This window comes from Triticum urartu, chromosome 4 (genome assembly GCF_003073215.2).
Source record: "Triticum urartu cultivar G1812 chromosome 4, Tu2.1, whole genome shotgun sequence".
In the NCBI taxonomy this organism is placed as follows: Eukaryota; Viridiplantae; Streptophyta; class Magnoliopsida; order Poales; family Poaceae; genus Triticum; species Triticum urartu.
In genome coordinates this window covers 100,614,929-100,630,745 of record NC_053025.1, presented here as the reverse complement: position 1 = coordinate 100,630,745, position 15,817 = coordinate 100,614,929, and the positions used below count along the sequence as shown (strand labels likewise).

Below are 15,817 nucleotides of genomic sequence, written 5' to 3'. Positions count from 1 at the left end.
CGACGGTGCGGAGCTCGAGGTCTCATCGGCAGGTAGTGGGGTGGCCTGTGGCCATGTCTACGGCGAGCGGCGGTCCCGGGTGTGCTCGGCGGCGCGAGGAAGAGGGGCCAGAGGAAGGGGACGAGGCAGAGGAAGGAGGGGAAAGTGAGAGGGGGTCGTCCTCATCTCCTGGGCGTGCAGGTGGACTCGGGGAAGGATAGCCAGCGCGAAGCAGGAGGTGGCGCGCTCGGCCGCGTGCGAGGTCTCTCCCTCTGCCTACTGGCAGAGGTTGAAGATGACTGGCAAGCCGCCAGGTGGGCTGGGCCGGCCAGTGGGCCGCCAGGTAAGTGGCCTGGGTAGGTGTTTTTCTTATTTCCTGTTTTCTTTTTCTATTTCTAACATTTGTTTTGGAACCAAAAGAAATGTTAAAACACTTCCATAAATGCTGAAAATATTTGTGGCATCTAGATATAATATTCCAGAGGCCCTCACCAATTCCCAACATTTTTGGAGCCAATAAAATATTTATATAATTTAACAGCTCCAAATCAAATTTTTATGCATTGATTCAAAAATCCAAAATGTGTAGCAAAAATGTGCATCACCTCTGGTTGTTGTTCCGAATATTATCCAAAGAGCATGAACATTTTTGGAGAGCATTTTGGGTTCATTGAAAATCCATTTTAAAGTTGAACCTATTGGAAAAAACTTTGGTGCTAGGGTTTGCAACTTTCCCCATTTCAAATTCATTTGAAATTTAAACATGATGCACAAAGCAAGCCTAGGATCATACCAGAACTAGGGATGTGACACGGAGTCCCACTACCACGTTCAGGCCCAGACTCCTGAAATATTTCAGGCCCACTCCCTATTCGCGAGTTAAAATGAAAATGCCATGCTTTATTATTTTATGTGCAATCCGATCATGTTGTTGTGACCCATGTCGCAACTAGCTGGATGATTTCTCAATGGTAAACGTTTCCAGATGGCGCGCCGGCCGAAGATTTGACCGGTCACACACGCCTCGTGAGATAAAAACAAACCCAACGCCCCTCCTGTAGCCATGGGTCCCACGCACCGCTTTTCTCCGCATCCATCCTTATCTCTTTCACGGGAGGTGCTCAGCTCAGCCATTCCTTTCCTCAACACGCCCCACCATTTTTCTCTCCCATCCACTTCTTTAGCTGACACCGGAGTGCTACACGACCACCACCGGTAGCAGAAACAGCGACCACCAGCGCTGGAGCAGAGCTGCAACCGCGGGTATGGGAAGCTACAACATCGGGTAGGCGGAGCTGCAACCGATGTTTGTTTGAGTTGCATCTGACGGCGTCATGCCGACCGGCGCGAGCTACAACCGGCTGCTATGGGAGCTGCAGCCATCGGTGGTGGAGCTGCAACACACGTTTGGCAAGCTGCATCCAGCGGTGCAAAGCTCCACCTGCGGGTTCGCCGGTGCTTGATATGGTGCTGGAACTGTCAGCCGACATTTGCCTGCGAGGTGTTTTTGTTGGAACTGGCATTCTTTTTTGCTGGAACTAGCTATATTTTTTGCTACATCGACCCCTGGAGCTCTCCCCTACTGAATTTGATTTTTGTTGGAACCGGTGTTTTTTTTGCTGGAACCTTGTATTATTTTTGCTACAATCACTGGAGCTCTTTTTTCCTGTTGATTTTTTTGCTGAAACTGGAGCTTTATTTGCTGGAACCTAGTAAATTGCCGGAACTGTCTTTTATTTTTGCTACGACCGGCCAAAATTTTTGCTACATTCCGGCGACGAAGGCCCATGGTTTTGCTGGAACCGACAATTTTTTTTGCTGGAACTGGCTAAAATTTTGCTTCAATTGACTATTTTTGTTTTTCGTAGTTGCTGAGATTGTTTTTTTTTGCTGAAATATAGTGTTGCAAAATCGACAACGACGGTGAGCCGGAGGCGGCGACGTCGTGCTTCGAATGGGATGTGCGAGCTACTGGAACCGGCTTTGGCCGCAAGCGCCATTAGGCTTTGGGAATGACGGTGAGATTGGAAGGGCATGTGACGACGGCGACGGTGAGCTACGGCAAGGGGCGGCGAGCTGTGGTGAGGGGTAGCGAGCTGCGGCGACAGAACGTGGGGGACGCCGGCGAGCTGCGGTGACGGACGTGGCGGACGCCGGAGAGCTACAGCGACGGACGCGACGGCAGATCTACGAGTGCTTCAAGACGGTGGTTTTTTTGGCTAGACACGGGCGAATCTGCTTCTTTGGAGTTGCCAGATCAGATGGCTGCCAAGCGACCGGATGAAAGTTGGGCCGGTGCACCGGCGCCTATCACTGCCCTTTCTCAATGGATGGAGCGTTCTTATATGAGCACATTCAAGGATTATTATAATGAAAGCCTTGCAAGTTTCCTAACAGGATAATAAAAACCGAACCGCACGTAACATCAGTGACTCGGTATATACTATCACAGATGACAAAAGGATGTTTATGTGGTTTGGATGGAAAGGTTGAAAATAAAGAAGGCACATGTAAAATGAATCTTTGGTTCAACCATAATCAGAATATTTCCCAAGTGTTGTGCGACTAAGCTAGATATTCCTGCCAAAATATTTCAGATCACGCCAAAATTTATTGCGGAAATATTCCAGGTCCCAGTCCCGCTCTCATACAAACCTTTTCTTAACAGGATAATAAAAACCGAACTGCACGTAACATCAGTGACTCGGTATATACTATCACAGATGACAAAAGGATGTTTATGTGGTTTGGATGGAAAGGTTGAAAATAAAGAAGGCACATGTAAAATGAATCTTTGGTTCAACCATAATCAGAATATTTCCCAAGTGTTGTGCGACTAAGCTAGATATTCCTGCCAAAATATTTCAGATCACGCCAAAATTTATTGCGGAAACATTCCAGGTCCCAGTCCCGGTCCCGCTCTCATACAAACCTTTTCCTAACAGGATAATAAAAACCGAACTGCACGTAACATCAGTGACTCGATATATACTATCACAGATGACAAAAGGATGTTTATGTGGTTTGGATGGAAAGTTTGAAAATAAAGAAGGCACATGTAAAATGAATCTTTGGTTCAATCATAATCAGAATATTTCCCAAGTGTTGTGCGACTAAGCTAGATATTCCTGTCAAAATATTTCAGATCACGCCAAAATTTATTGCGGAAATATTCCAGGTCCCAGTCCCGGTCCCGCTCTCATACAAACCTTGAAAATATTATGCCTGGTGGAGTCATGACTCGGTCCATCCATGACATCCGCGCGCTGTCAGATGTGGATGAACAGTTATATTGGATCCGTCGGATAGCACGGACGGATGAGATCGGCCGAACAGGACATCGATCCGTGGGGTGATGGGGATAGGACAAATCATGGAGCAGCCAACCCCACTAATCAATCACACCGATGACACCCGAGTGATGCTGACGATCCATGTGAAACAGTGCTACCCATGGAGTAAACCAAAGGATCGATCCGTGTGATGCATGGAACAACCAATCAGAGCATAGCAACAATCCACGCCCTCCCTCCTAGGTATAAGCCCCATAACAGCAGTAGACTAACTTGATTTGTTTCGCAAACCCCCAGCCAACACAACAGCAGTAGACTTCCTCCCACGTCATCGATCCGTGGTGAGGTGAACCGGCCAATCAAGAGGGGAAACACAGTATCCACCATCCATCTATTCAGATCACCGTCCGATATGCATATCCAATTAGAATATGAAAAAAGATGAGATCGATCCGTGGGTAAAACACCAGCGACCAATCAAGATTGAGGAGAACCCTTCCCTTCCCACCCATTGAAAAGGGAAGGAGACGCCCCCACCTACCCCACAACGCACGGATCACACTTAACACACAGCCCCCCATCCCGCTCCCGAGGAACCGCCGCCACCACCCACCGCTCACACCCACCTCACCGCCGGCCATGGCCTCCCTCACCCTCTCCTCCTCCCCGACCGGGAGAAGAGAAGGCAAGATAGGAGAAGAGGGAGGGAGATCCACCACGACCGGTCAGGTCAGGCGGCACGCCCAGACCCGTCGTCGGCGAGCTCCTCTGCTCCGGGAGATCAGGAGTGTGGGGGCGGCAACCTTATCTTTCTCGGGACGCCGCCCTTCCTCTGCTCAAGCTGCTCCCATTCCCAGTGAACGACCACGGCGCCGGACACAACCACGCACCGGCCCGGCAGCCATGGAAGGTCAGGTGTCTTGGTCCGTCAGCTTCTTCTCCATGGACATGGAGATCCCGCCATGGAAGGCCTGGAGCCTGATGCGGTTTGGCAGCTCCCCTGCCTCCCTCCCTTATGCGCGCAGGCAGTTGCACCACCTACAAGACGGTCTGCTTCTTCTCCATGGAGGTGTCGCCGCTGCTCCGACCCTAGTGCCGGCCGACGCCATGGAAGGTATCTCTCTGCTCCCTCTCCCTCTCATGCTCTGCTGTGGGTGCCATTGAATTTTCTTGCTGCATGGCACCACATTAGCCGAGGTCTGAGAAGAAAAGAAAACTGAAACTTTCTTCGTTCAGAGACGGGAGGAGAGAAGAAAACTGAAAACCGCACCACATTAGCTTGCTAGAGTGCATCTATCTGCTCATGCGCATGTGACCTACGAATCTATCTTGTTTCAACTTGTAGTCTTCTTTTTGGGATAAAAGGGAAGTATACTGACGACTTGTTGAACTCTGTTTGACTGACAATTTGTAGTCTTGCTTTCTTCAAATACATCGTCAGCATGTGTATTTGTGTTATGTATGCTCAAGACACTGCCAAATTGAATGTGTCCTACAGTTGGCCTTAATTGTCAACACCTAATACACCTCTGTAACTTGCACTGCATTCTCCGCCTGACTTTGGGCCTTGCTATGTGCGCTAGTAAGGTGGGGTTACTACTTCACATTTCCTCCATTCAAACTGTTGGAAGCAAAGCTAAGGGCAGCTGACATCCATATTTTAAGCATTTTAGAAACATACCCTTCTTTATATTCTAATAAAGTGCAGCGTTGCTAACCTGACAACCCACCACCACGATGGTGATGTTTTGCTAACTCTAAGATGATGATGATACATTCATCTTCTAGACACATTCAAATCTGAGACGGTTGCATTCCCAGACCATGTAATAACTCTTGAAATAATTCTTTATCACCTCTCAAGCTATTTTTTTTCATAATGGGCGATGGTGGTTTCAGACTAACATCATATATGATACACTTCTTTACCTGTATCAGCAGCTAATATAGAACCACAAATGAAAATGTTCTCAAAAGGTGCATATTTAACATGTGTTTTTTCGAAAGGGTGCCGCAGTATATGCACCTGAAAATTATTCTAGCCATGTATGCGACATACAATGATTCTCCTGCAAATTTCCACAGCAATCCGTATGTCTGTTGTTTAACTTTTCTACCGTCTCCACTAACCACTGTGTGTGTTGCTATGCTATCTGAACAGGTTTCGATTGGAGCCGCTCCCCTCCCTGATGTGCGCGCGTGCAGGTGGTCCGTGTGCTTCCTTCTTTCCCTCCTGGGACGCCGCTCTCCTGCTGCTCCGACGCCATGGATGGACACATGTAAGTATTTCTCTCGTCTCCCCTTACACTCGGTTCGTCTCCTTCCTCCGGCCTGAATTTGCACATGGACGGTCAGTTATGCTTGTATGGTTGCACCTCTGTATTCTCATTGTTCAGAATCTGCATAAAATATGTCCCATTTTTGTCGATTGGTGTTGAGACAACCTTTCTTGTTATTGAATTCGAATAAAGTAGCTTATTTTCCTTTCTATTCCCCCCTTTTCTAGTTTGGATTTATTATTCATTTGGTCTTCTTTGTTACATGTAAACTGAACAGCTTTTTGCTTGCTGGCCCCTCAGGGGGAAATGATCTTACGTGAGCCTGCAATCGAAGTTGTGTTCTTGGTTAGTGGGAGTTTTAGCCAACAAAAATGACAGGTTACCTTACACCTCAGTTTCTCATAGCATCGGAGTTGTTGTGCTGCTCGGAGATCAATCGCTGTTTGCTCGCTACTTACTTGGTGCTGGTGAGCGATGCCGGGTGAACATATGTTCCTTGGTCGAATTAGTCAGTTTGCTCATGTAGTATTAATTGTGTCCAGTGGCTAAGATCTGTTTTTGTTGGCCATGGTTGACTGTTCTTTGCTCTAGAGAAGATTTATGATTTTTCTGTGATTCTTTTGATTCTGTTGATTGATATGTTCAGATAGTGGCTACTTGCTGTTGTTACTCACCACTGGAGCTTCTTCTTCTAACCATGATTTTCTTTTGAGCTTTTTGGTTTGTTGTGTGTGCTGGAGTGTTTTCCTTGTCCATGTTTGTGTGCTGCTGTTTGTGATTGGTGCTTCAGGCCGTGGGTGGTCTGTTTTGGTCGTGTGCTGGTTTACCCAGCCTCATTTTCTTCTTGTTGTTGACATGGTCGCTTGTTATCATTGTATTAAATAGTAGACTGTCATTTTCTGATCTGACTGTTATCTTGAACTGCTTTCAAATCAAGCTGAAAGAATCCCCCATTCTAAAAGCAGCATATTTCTTATCTTTGCCCCAGTCTATGTAGGACTGTATAGGAACAAAGAGGTAGTGTACTTGATTGTGGTGTTCCCACTCCACTGTTTATCTAACCTTATCACATCTACCGTGTATAATGATGAAATAATCTAGGATGAAAGCATGAGTATATATGCTGATGTGTTAGTGGTGATCATGGTTAAACTTTGAGTAAAACTGGACCATCCATCCCTTTAGAATGTTCAGTTTCGATGAATATGCAACAACCCTTTTTGGTTAAAGTAAATAAACTAAAATTTCTCCCTGTTTGCGTATGCTTAATTTTGGTCTCTTGTGATGATGTATGTGCTTGTTATATATAGTGGCACTAGGTAGTGATGTTTCTAGAAGAGGATTGTGATGCTTGGATGCCTGACATTGGAAAACAATTTATGACTGTTATGCATCTCCATGTGCTGCAATTTCTGCGCTTCCGCTGAAGTTTTTATCATATATTGAAAACAAAACTTGGTCTAAAAAGGATGTCTTGCTTGTTAATCAGGTACCAACACCTGGGACAAGATCAAGATGCGGGTGCATAAGAAGGTGATCGACCTCACCAGCTCCTCGGATGACATCAAGCAGATCACCTGGATCGCCATGGATAGGTCAAGGTGACCTTAAAGGGTGCCTAGGACAAGCAACTGCTGGCGGAGGGCCCTTTGAGGATGCCCACCAAGGTGCTCAACATGACCACCTAGGAAGTCCGTTTTTGGCAAAGGTGACCTTTCTTGCCTCTATTGGATCCCATATACTTGGTTGATTTGTATGGTACCTACTCCTGTCGTGCCATTATGGCGAGAATTGTTAATTTGGTCTTTGCTTGCTGGTACCTTATAGTATGCGGCTGATGCTTGTTGTAACTAAATGTGGTGCATTATCCTCTCTAATGGTGTCTGGGTACTGATCCAGCTTCATATATCATATGTAGTAAATCATTCTGCATGTTTTCTCCCCTTTTTGTAGTAAGAATCATTATGCTGCACTTGCACATAGCTTTTATTTGGATGTTTGATGCATGTCATGTTCAATTGAAGAGTTCCTAACTATGCCTCATGTTTGGAATGGTCAAATCTCCATGTGTAGCAAATCATGGATTTGTGAAGCTTAAATCCATCCTGAATGTGTGTATCTTACTCTTGCCATTTTCTTTGATTAGCAACATGCATGAGTACACAGATTTGTGAACGTGCATGGGATCGATTTTTATATATGTATATTGTCGCGGCTTTCATTTCAGTTCATTACTTGTATAGCTGGTTCTAGGCCCAGTTTGGTCCTTTATGGTTGTGTGTGGGGCTGGTCCAGTTTGGTCCTTTATTGGCTGATTGCATTTGTTAACAAGACAATAAATTTTTGTAGACGGCCTGGTATCAAGATGTTAATTACGAGTTTCTCAGCCAATTGAATGTTTGATAGATAATCTATGGCTCTACTATATCTATGAGTACATTCATTGTTTATAAGGCGGCAAAGCGACCTAAGGCGAGCACCACCCGCTCTAGCGCCTAGGCAACGCCTAAGCGTCTAAGGCGGACATATTTGTAAGGCGCTGCCAGGGCGTCTTATTACCTAAGCGCCTAAGGCAGGACGCCTTAAAAACAATCAGTGCATTATGAGTTTCTTGGGCAACCCTGTCCCTTCTAATTGAATCATAATATAAATTTTATGTTTCTTTAACAGAATTGTTGATAATCTTTGACTTGTTTTTGTGGTTACCATGTCCAGCTGTGTCATAACCTCCAGGTCCAGCTACTATGGCTCAATGGACCACCTCCTCCTCGGCCAGTACCGATGCAAAGGAGATAAGGGGTTCATCGTGCCAAGCAAGGTTCATGGTGGTAGGCTCGGTCTCCGGCCATGGCGTCTTCCGTTGGTCCTGCTGCTGTGCGACAGAGGCGGTTTTGTTCGGCATCAGCTACAAAACAGCTATGGTGGTCGAGTTCATGGCCGTCGAGCCACGGCTATGGTGGTCGTGCTGCGTTCATGGCCATCGAGCCATGGCTATGGTGGTCGCGCTGCGTTCATGGCCATGTCTGGTCAGGGTTTGGTCTCCTTGCATAATGATGAAGCAGGTATTGTGCCTTAGAATGTTAAGGCTTGCTACATGAGCTAATTAGGTCCTCTGGCTTGCTAATTAACTCTGATCTTCTAGGTGTACTTCTTCTATCATGTTTTTTTTATAGAAAGACTGTAACGGAACCCCCTACAGTATAATTGGTGCAACAAACCCAAATTGCAAGTACTGTGCCTTGAAGCTGGGTGGGTGGGAAGGCATCAGCCCCTTCCCACCACTAGGCTATGCCTTAGTCTGCAATTGTATGCTTTCCTTGATGTTGTGAATATCAATTGATTCACTAAATAGGTAGGTACTGGTTCTCACTGTAGATTCTGGTTATAGTACATGGTATCACTGTGTCATGTGCATGTTTGGGTCTTCCTTATGTAGCGTGATTTACACCTATGCCAATGGTGAGTACCAATTGTTTGTGCAGTGCTTGTGTTCTGCATAGAGTAGCAGGTCATGAGTTTTTGTGGCGTGTTCTTGTGTGTGACGTACAGGCGTCTAGTACTTATCTTTGACCATGTGCTATTTCCTTGTCTCTGCTGAGGATTTCCTCTAAATCTGAGAAGAAGAGATGCTACCCCGATCTTCCTTTATTTTTCTGAAAATTGGAACATTGCCTTTATATGGCTCACAATCTCAAGCTTGAGGGGTTGGTTGTGGTGCTAGAGTTGTTGGGGTGTAGGTGGGATGTTAGTTTTAACTAGCTGGTGGTGCTGGTGACTCCGCCAAGCTCCTAGTGAGGTCTTGTATTGCTGGATTTATTGATTAATGGAGTTTTTACAGCAAGGTAGAGTTGCTATCTTTCCCTAATGAACATATCGATAGTAGCAAATCTGCTCTGCAATTAAGTGGTAGATGGTGCTCGTTTCTGCAGATTTCAGACTACTATTAATTTGTGTGCACACGCAAGAAAATTGGGTACTAGTAGTTCGCAACTTTGGCATTCCAACTGGATGGATGGATGTACTCGTCTGCAGTTTATTTCTTTCTTTCTTTCTTTAGGAGAAACCAAGCAAATTTGATTGAGGAACAAGGTGTATTTACTTGGACTAGACTAATTAGTTAGAGCCAAATAATCAAAATCAAATCAAATGGCAGCCAGCCACCCAATGCCGGTGTGTCTTTGTCTTAAGGCTTGGAATCATCCATACTTCACTTCAATAGAATAGCATAGCATAGCATAGCATACATGGGCGTGATGTGAAAATTTCCTCAATACCATGTATGTACGTATGGTTGGATGCAGAACTGGTTTTACTAGTAAAAGCTGGAGCATGACAGGGAAGCGCACATGCATAATTAATCAAAATTTCTTGGTTGAGTTGATATACACTCCTTCATTGATGATTGATTGATTAGAACTGGAAGAAAACCTTTTTGCAGGGGCTTGCGAACCAAAAGTATCAACTTGGAGCTCCTCTCTGCCCAAATATATGACATACGTAAAGATCCCAAACCAGCAAGGTCTTGCGCATGCGGCGGCCGCCTTTTGAATATCTTCAGCTTGGTCTCATCGTCTTCGTCCAGCTCTCCAATGTCAACGATGGCTACAAACATTAAAGGTGAGACCTCCCGCCTTCTCTTCCCCCCCTTGCTCTGGGCACGTGATCATCGAGCCACAACTGTTTAGGTTTTTGGTAAATGATGCCTTGATGGCCATGTCTGACAGTTGACAGAAAGTTGCACTGTGATGTGCTTGAATTGCAGACTCTCAGTTTGATTTTCGCCATTTCACTTTTTATATTCTATAGGTAAAGAGTAGTATTGGGGGTTTGAACCCAGAATCTGCATGTCATGATTTGAGTCAGGATAAGAAGTCAAAATCTCATGAAGGTAGTACAAGGGGGAATCACTTTCTAGACATAGGTGTGGCCAAGTCCCATTTTGAAATTGTAGTTTTTTGAATTGTTTGTTCGATAGCACCGTTCAGGCGCACATTTCTCCTTAAATTGCTCACCCAACTGGTGGTGCAAACGACTCATCACAATTACCTTGAGTCACACAATCCATTTTTAATGGAGTAAGCGTATGTGATCCTCTTGTCCTTCTCAGAGCACACGATGAGAAGGCAAACATTTAGGTCAAGCCATCTCAGTTTGCTGCATTCAAATTCCAGACCAATTAACCAACTCAGATTGTGGCAGTTGGTTGTAGAAATGTTCACTCACCCTTCCAGATTATTACTTGAGGTTAGATATGCTATACATATAAACTATGCTAGTGTTTGATAGCGATCTGTTGGGCATAGTATTGTTTTTGCTGGGGTCTATCTATTTAGAGTTTAGTCATAGATGTGCCTAGTATTATTTTTGCTTGTAAAGTACAACCTCTGTAAACAAATATAAGACGTTTTATGGACTTGTGTCGAGTCTCTAAAACGTCTTATATTTATTTACGGAGGGAATAGTTATCTTGTAGGAACATAGATAGATAAAGGGATCATGGAGGCATATATTAGCGAGCTTGGGCTGGTTCTAGGTGTTGAGAATGAAAAGTCGTGGCCATTTTCTAGTTCATGACGAAGCAGAATTTTGTTTTAGATCATGTATGTTTGACTAATTGCCAAGTTTTCGTCATATTTCTCAGCCTGTGAAAATTCCGGCCCTTGTGAAACAAGGAAGTTTGTTTCTTTTTTTGTTGCACACTTGTAGCTAAAGATTGACTAGGACATTGCTGTCTTTTTATTGCTGCTTGATCGGAACCCTTCAGTCTCGTTGATAGCTAGCATGCCCTGTGACTAATGATTACTCGAGGAACTCTTATTTACTCTTGATAATTTACTAAGAAAACTCTGCAGTTTAACGGACTGAGTTGATTGATCTTACTTTTGATGGGTTTTGTTGTTGGAAACAACGCAAACTAGGAGGGGGTCCTTAGATGGCTGACTGAAAGTTATATGTTTTGTTGTGTGCAGATTATGGAACACACATTGCACTTTTTTAGCTTAGTCTCAGCCTACTGGACATTGCTTGTAGTTTCTTGCTTTAAACTCATATGTGTTGGCAATTCTTTTCTTTGTTTTTGCTGTGACGAAGAGCTTCTAGCTATGAGAGGCAAAAGAAGATGGTCGTCCGAATCCGTTTAAGCTTTTAGCTTTGGTGGCGCGCGAAGAGAAAGGTTTGTTTTCGGACTCGAGGCAGACCAAGCAACTAGGCTGTTGAGAACAAGGGACATGGGACCTGGCGCTGCTCATGACAACGGTCGTTTCTTGGTGTATGTAATGGACTAGCCGTTGTACCTGCACGCTTGTAGTGTTTTCCTTCCATCTGAGATACAAAATGGCAATTCTTTGCCCCTGTGCATGCATTTCTTTCTGCCTGTTATGCTGCCGAAATTTCTAGCCAAGGATTGCCCGATTTGTCAAAATTTTGTCCTTGTTTGTAATGAAATAAAAAACATGAGGGCGCCGACTGCAAAATTTTGTCCTTGTTTGTAACTGGCAGAGTGTGGATGGGGAATAACCTAAACATGCAAACCCAGATTATGAAGGCTAGGATGACATTATGAAGGAGAGTAAAGATGGGATTTCCAAGTAAGTATACCATTCCAGCGTGAGCTACCAGCTCCAAATTCACAGCAGCCGACAAGCCTCCAAGAAGCACGCAGCGGCCGCTATGGTCATCGTCACCAGTACATTCTGCACAGCTGCCACAGCACTGCCCCAGCTCACCTCCTTTGCAGCACGCCATGGTCGCCGGGGGGCAGCAGAGCGTGCAAGAAATCCTTGAGATGTTGGGGCCTGTCCCACCCGTCCTTGGGGCTGATGTGCAGGCGGCGGATGGATCTCCAGGCGTGGCGCCAGCGGCCGGCCAGCAAGCTTGTCCGGACCGCGTCATTCGCCGGCAGGAAGCCAAGGGCGTGCTGGAGGAGCGCTGAGCCGATCCTCGCTGCCGGGCATGGATGCTTTCCTGGCCTTGCAAAAATAGCTGGACTACCGTCGAACAGGTAGTGAGCACCACCGCGCTGGATCGATGCTGTGGTCACAAGAAAACAATGACGAAATGAAGCAAAGAAGCGGGGGGAAAAACACGGTGGAAGACGAGCTTACCTCACCGAGGCTTAGCTTCACTCGCCGCTGCGCAAATGCAAGGAATCGTCCAACCCCAACGGAGAAGACAAAGCGCGTGAGAGCTCTCTATTTCAGCTCAGCTCAAGGACGAGATGGGGTACGAGATGGAGTGGTGGAGAGCACAGAGCAGTTATTACCACCAGGAAGAAGCTCACCTACTGTACTAGAGGGACTGAGATCCAGTGACTCGTCTTCAGCAAGTCACGTTGTAACTGGCCGCCAATCATCTGCCGTTGAAACCACATCCAAGAGACCGCAGTGAAGGAAAGCAAAAAAGGCTCACACTTATGTCCAGGCACCCATCCAGCACAGATTTGTGGCGGGGGAAAGGAGGACAAGGATGGCTTTGGCGCGAAGAGCCAGCTCAGAGCAGCCGAGTGCCGTCGCCGCGGAGGGTAGGCAGCGTCGCGCGGCCGTGAGGGCAAGGGAGGAGTGCCCCGACGGGCCGGGAAGCTGCTGCTGCAAGCGCCGCGTGAGCTGGGGAGGAGGTCCGCCGCAGATCGAGCAGGAGCGCCGCCGCAGATTGAGGAGGAGCGCCGCCCGCGCGGGCCAGGGAGGAGCGCCGCCGTAGATCAGCTACGCTGGCCGACCTCCTTGCTCACGTCGCTCGGACCCGCCCGTCCCTCCCCGACGCCGGCCCTCTAGCTACCAGGTGAGTGAGGCGCCCCTACCGCAATCCCATCTCGTCCCACCAGCAATTCCCCGACGGCGTGGTTCTTCTGGAGCGCCACCGGTTGTGCAGATAGTGGATTTGAGTGGATTCCCTTAAATTGAACTGTACTAAGAATTTTTCCATTGAAATTCAGTACTGTGCTTGATGTGTCTCTTAATAGAAGATCTGAAGAAAACTGTACAGTGAAAGCATGGAAATATTGTTTGATGCAATGACAAGTAGTTTTTGAATTATACTGATGGAAATTGACATATACTGTGTATTGTTTTGAATTTCAATGACAAGTACCGTGAAAGCATGGAAATTGACATTGGCAAGTAGCAAATCTGAAGTATGTATTGATGGAAATTTATAAGTAGCAATGTGAAGTAGCTTTTAAATTTCTCTGATGGAAATTGACATGTACTGTGCATAACAACCAAATCATGTATATGTACTGTGAATAACAACCAATGTTTTTTTGCATATGAGCTTGTCTTGTTGCATTGCTTAGTCACCAGATCGGTCCGCCACTAATTGTACGTGTCTTTTTGGTTTTTGGCAGAATTTGGGTTGTGCAATGACAGAAATCAGCAAAAGGATACCTCAAGTTGGTATGAGATTCAGAGATTCACATGAGGCCTGGATGTTTTGGGTAGAATATGGGGGTCACATAGGTTTTGATGTGAGAAAAAGATGCACCAACTTAAACAAATTTGATGGAAAGGCGACTTCATGCAGATTTGTTTGTTCCAATGAAGGCATTAGAAGGAAGGGACAAACCGACCGTGAGCCAAAACATTTTAGAGCTGAAACAAGAACTAATTGTAGAGTTCAGATGGTTATTAGATTGGATCGAGCTGCAGAAAATTATGAAGTTACTGATGTTGAACTGAAACACAACCACTATCTTCAATTGCCACAAACACGCCACTTGTTGGTTGCATGTTGTAGAGTATTGGATGGAAATAACAAATTTGCTATTACCATTGGGAGTTTGCATGGTGATTTGCTGTTTGAGGAGGAGCACATAGTGATAGGATGATCCTTTGACCCAAAAGGTTTCTTGTAGTTGTGGAATGTTCAATAGGGTAGGGATATTGTGTGGACATGGTCTAAAAGTTCTTGACTTGATGAAACATAAAGACATTGCCAAAACATTATATCTTAAAGAGATGGACTAGAGAAGCACGCAATGGAAGTGCACTTGATTCCGTTGCTCCATGCATTGAGGATTTACTCAATGCAGCCACTAGTGCTATGAGTGAACCATATAAAGACAGAAAATGTTGACCCAAAAGGAACTTTAGCTTACCTCTGCAAAAAAACTGTTCTCGTATCTCTATCATATTCTTTTATTCAGTACATATATAAGCTGTTAGTATTGTTACATTTGTATTGTTAGCTGACATAAAACTGTTGACTGAACGGCCAAGGCTGAAGCATTTTCTTTGTTAAGCTGTGTTGGATGGATGCCCAGGTGTAGTGTGGAGGCCTTTTTTTTTGCTTTGGGTCACTGCTGTCCGTTAGATGTTGTTTGGAGGGCTGATGAGAGGGAGCCAGTTACAACATGACTTGCTAGAGGCAAGTCACTGGATCTCTATCCGTACTAGAGTTGTGGAGTGTCTTGATTGCAAAACCTCACGGGCTACCGCTGCTTGTGTGATGGCTGATGGGACTACAGCAATGCTACATTCACGGGGGCTTTACGAGCGTTTTACGGGGCTAAGCGGACGTGGGTTGCGCTAATTGGGCGTTAGGTGACGCGGGCCCACCCTGAAAATCAGGGGGGGAGGGGTGAGATTAGTGAGGGAGAAAAGGAAAGTCCGTTGATTAAGTAAAAAGTAGCCCGTGAGTGTAGCATTTTTGATGGGACTATTATATACGCCCGCCGCAGCTTTGCCTTGCAGTTTTGCAGAGTACGTACTACTGTATACTCCAGTCCTTGCGGTTCTACAGGTCGTAAACTTTTTCATTTTTGAACGGAATCACCTCCATCGCCTCCACCTCCAAGTGAGCGTGCCGAGGCCAATACCAACGCGGCGGCGACCCAAACAGACACGGTTTTTTGTTCTTTTTTCCGTCTGAACCCAAAAGATGGCTGTGTGAGATGGTTTGAGGATCGGTGTTAGAGATGCCCTTATCTTATCAGGTAGCCCCAAAAGATGCCTCAAGAATGGTTTTGCTTGCTTTGGAGTTCTAGCAATTCAAAACCAACACATTTGTATATACTTCGCACATAACAGTTATGTCCATAACCATGTATTTATCCTTCATTTGAATCAAAGTCAGAAAGTGTTTCAGATCATTTAAATCTGAAGAGTTTCACTAGTGGAACAAAATAGTGCCGTATGAACAATAAATACACTAACAAATATTACCTCCGTCACAAATTAGTCGTCTTACATATATATATATAGATACCTAACAATAGTTCGGGAATAAAGATGGCAATTTTATCCATGGACATGGATATCCATGGATATCCGA

General features: G+C 45.5%; 1 long non-coding RNA gene across 4 annotated transcripts; it reads left to right on the top strand.

The window, feature by feature from the left end:
• The first annotated feature begins 3,782 nt into the window (after positions 1-3,782).
• Positions 3,783-14,337, top strand: LOC125550881. Of its 4 annotated transcripts, none has more exons than XR_007301986.1 (6): positions 3,783-4,386; positions 5,434-5,551; positions 7,041-7,259; positions 8,267-8,613; positions 9,990-13,327; positions 13,893-14,337. It is a non-coding gene; the product is annotated as an uncharacterized LOC125550881 (long non-coding RNA). The 4 variants fall into 4 exon arrangements; XR_007301989.1 differs by lacking the exon at positions 13,893-14,337 and having other exon boundaries at positions 3,797-4,182; positions 4,298-4,386; positions 9,990-11,912; XR_007301988.1 differs by lacking the exon at positions 13,893-14,337 and having other exon boundaries at positions 3,797-4,386; positions 9,990-10,168; positions 11,642-11,912.
• The last annotated feature ends 1,480 nt before the right edge of the window (positions 14,338-15,817 follow it).